This window comes from Dipteris shenzhenensis, chromosome 19 (genome assembly GCF_047967505.1).
Source record: "Dipteris shenzhenensis isolate YYH24624 ecotype China chromosome 19, Dip_SZ_1.0, whole genome shotgun sequence".
NCBI classification, from domain to species: domain Eukaryota; kingdom Viridiplantae; phylum Streptophyta; class Polypodiopsida; order Gleicheniales; family Dipteridaceae; genus Dipteris; species Dipteris shenzhenensis.
Window position 1 is genome coordinate 16,005,344 of NC_141614.1, and position 4,116 is coordinate 16,009,459.

Genomic DNA, 4,116 nt, shown 5'->3' on the forward strand with positions numbered 1-4,116 from the left:
ATTTTGGTATCAAAAGAATAGGATTGAAAGACCTAGAGATTCACTAGGTTCTTTGAGATAATCACATTCTTAGGAACAAAAAGTTAGAGTACATCTCAATTGCCAAGTCAAAATCATGTTTAGGGGGGAGAACAAGAAAAGGAAGATTAGACCCATGTAGGTGATTATAAAGGCATAATTTAAAGGGATTTTTTATGATCTAAGGGTTCTTGATTTATTAAGGCGCTTCATGATGCTTGCAACTACATCAAGGCAAGGTACAAGGAAGGTACAAGAGCACCTCAATTTCTAATCTAACCTCTCAGATCAACATTACCAATTTACACTTATGATTGTCCTTATAATTAATGGTTAATGAGACAGTTTTGTAGCTATAATCCTGAAAAAAGGCAATACTTTTGGCATGTAAATTAAAATCATCTTCGAATGAAGAGTTATCCCATATTCCAATCTAGCATCACGTGAGCAATCTTTCTATAGAAATCTTGCCATTTTTGCCACTTTGGCATGAGGAAATTGCCACCATTCCTAGGTGGAAGATTGTTTAGGAAAGTGTTTTTGATACACAACACAATTCCCCTGTAGATGCATTTAATAGATGCAAAAAATGACGGGCACGTCTATTGTCGCATGTATATTGCACGTTTATTAGCCCGCTAAATTTGAGCGTTTATGAACGTGGCTACACTAGTTTTTAAACGCGACTATAAACATGATTATACACGTGGAGAAGAGTCCATTTTTCAAACTTGAGACATATAGGCTTGACAGGCAATGGTCACACTACCTAATCTTATGAAAATATCAATGTTGTATATGATTTGGCCAAATGCTCATATACACAAATTAAGTGAGTTTATGAAAATGAGACAGCATATAAAATAGTATTTTGAGTTGAGGAGAATGAGACAATACATATAAAAAATTTGCCAATATAGAAGAATGTAGAATGATACAATGAGGGACTAGGGTTCAATCTCATCCTCAATGAGATCCACCCTTGCCAAACTATCTACTTCCATATCCCCATTTGGAATGTCTGGTTCTATAGATAGATTCATCCCACTTGAAGCGCTGCTCTACTCATGAAAATCAGCATCACCAATGCCAGGCTCATCCTCATGGGTAATGGCATGATCATCTGTATCTCGTATCTCATCATCAATCTCTTCACTCGTATCAGTATCATCCTCACCACCATTGCCATGATCATCCTCCACACGCTCCATATTAGTAAATGTACTATATATTGCTTTAGAACGTGGAGTAATAGGGATGACATACCACCATCTACTATTGTCCACCATTGGTTGAAAGACAATCTATTCAATCAAAATTACAAATATTTCAGTTTCCTTGCTTTGCAATTATCATAGATAAGTCAGCATTTTTATACATGTGAAGAGCACATGCTCACATTGTTGCAGTAGAACTAGTGTGTCCTTCCTGCTTTGCCAAAACTTTGTGGAGTCAATGATTACAAAGCCACTTGCATGGCATCTGATAGTTGAATTAGGGCCTCTTTCCACCATGTCCTTAAACCACCTGACATTAAAAACATATACAAACAATCTTAAAGTAAATTATTTTCCCACCTTGAGCTTGAGTTGGAGCTTGAGCTGAAGGTGGAGGGAGCCCACCCCACCTTGAGCACACGATCAAGGTGCCTCTCCTGGGGAAAAAAAAAATCTTTCTTTTTTTTTTTGTGTGGAGGCATGTGCGCTCAAGGTGGAGAAATCCCCTCAAGATGAGAGACTTTCTCACCTTGGGCACAAAATGCACAAACTGATTATTTTTAGGAGGAAAAAGAACTTGTGAGATTTGGAAGGGGGAGGAGGAGGAGGAGATGGGAGAGAGAGAGGAGGAGGAGTCGAGAGCAAAAGAGTGATGAAGATAATGAGAAACATGGAGATGGGAAAAGAATATATAGAGATGGAACTCTTAGGGTTTCATCTTTTTATATTATATTTGACAAAAATTTGAGAGTTTTTCCCATGATAGTTTTTGTTTGAATTTTTAATCCCAATTTGATTTCAAATATGATGGTTCAGGGTTCAGGGACGTAGCATTTAGAGTAAATTTTGCCAAATATTGAGGGTTTTAAAAATATATGTTCATCTTTCATCTTATTGTTTCAATTTGATCAAAAATTTGAGGGTTTTGAGCTTGGGGTTTAAGAAGATGTGTTCATCTTTCATCTTTAGTTTGGTCTCTAGGTTGCATGCAATGCCAAATCATAGGATAATATATAAGTATCAATATTTGAATGCCTTCAAGGAAATTTTTGTATTGGACCTCTACCATTGATTTAAATGTTTTCTTTATGTACATTCGTGTGTGTGTGTGTGTGCACTCATTTAGACACACATACACAAACATAATATATTATACATTTACATATAACATGTAGTGTGTGCATGTGCCTTATCCTTGCATTTCCCTCTCACCTAACCCCCCACTCTCTTCCCATCCTTGTCCTTCCCCCTTCCCCACTATATTTCCCATCCCCCAGCTGCAAAATCTCACATTTTTCATGTGTGTGCATGCATGTATTTGTGTGGATGCCTTTATTCATTAGGTTGTGTGTGTGTGTACACAATCCCACAGTTCTAGCTTCTACTTGCACGTACCTTCCATGATGAAGATTATCACAATGATGAGCTTGTATTTGAACTTGTTACCTAGGGGAATCCCGATGCAATTCATTTATTGATTGTCTAAACTTTGTGTTTGAGTTTTGAGTTCGAGGTTTAAGAAAAAATACATTATATTTACACTGATAAATGTCCTTCAGGCCACAAGAACTCACTTTCGCGAAGGGTTTGGAGGTCATGTGATGTGGGAGCAACAAAGTGGTGGGCTTTGGAGGACAAATACTTAGTTTTCATCCCATGAGGATGTGCTTGGCGCTTAGCACCAAAGTAATCTCTCAACAAAATGGTGTATTTTTACACCACCTTTATGTTGATATCAACAATTCTTGAACTAATTTGCATCTTATCATGAGGCCTTTCGTTCACAAAATGTCATTAAATTTTATAAAGAGTTAACTTAATATCTTTCAATATCTAATTAATTAAATTATCTTAGAAAATGGAGTACTTTAAAAATAAATTAAATCATATACTAGACATTTTCCTATCAACTAAGAAAATGATCTAATTAATTAAAAGCGTAATTAAGATTTGTGAGAAAGAAAACACAAAATAATCAAGTAAACACAACTATTAATCCTAACATTTAAAATTTACTAGGAATTTTATAAACGAATTTATACGTAAAGTCAAAATTTAGGAAATAATATGCATATATAGTATTTCTATAGCTAAATAACGGTCGCTTGATAGCAAAAGGAAAGAAGAAGGGTAGGATGTTTATGTTGGATGCGGACATGCCTGAATTGAGTGCAGCAATGTTTGCACATGGGACCGGTGTAGTTGTAGGTATTGATATCTGGCATAAACGCATTGGTCATGTTAATGTACAATGACTTAAATCAATGCAGGCCTAAAATATTGTTGCAGGATTGCCTAAATTCAAGGTTGCAAAAATGCATAAGGTATGTGAAGCCTATCAATTTCGAAAACAGGCAAGGAAACCATTTCCTAGACATGTTCAAGAGAGAAAGAAGCCATTGGAATTAATCCACTCTGATGTGTGGACTACTAAAGCTGCATCTATTGGAGGCAATCATTATTTTGTCACTTTTATTGATGACTATAGCAGAAAAGTTTGGGTGTATTTTATGAAAAAGAAAAGTGAAGTGTTTGGGCATTTCAAAGCTTTTAAAGCTATAGTTGAAAAAGAAACAGGCATGCAAATAAAATGCCTAAGGTCAGATGGAGGGGGAGAGTACCTCTCAAATGAAGAAGTTCAAGAGGTTTGGCTCTAAAAAGAAGAAGTACCGACCCATGGGAGATGTTCCAACTGAGCAGGCCAAGCCTAAAGCTACTGCGACCCAAAAAGGTAAAGGTAAAACAGGTACTGTTCAGCCCAAAAGCAGTGTGGGGTCAGCCAAAGCTTCATCCAGCCTTTCAGCCCCGAAAGGGAGTGGCTGCTATATATGTACTGGAGCTCATTTTGCCAGGGACTGGCCCCATGAGACAGTCACTTCAG

At 36.8% G+C, this 4,116-nt stretch overlaps 1 pseudogene; it reads right to left on the reverse strand.

The window, feature by feature from the left end:
- Window positions 1-965: 965 nt before the first annotated feature.
- LOC147890149 (uncharacterized) lies at window positions 966-3,913 on the reverse strand (annotated as a pseudogene).
- Window positions 3,914-4,116: the final 203 nt, after the last annotated feature.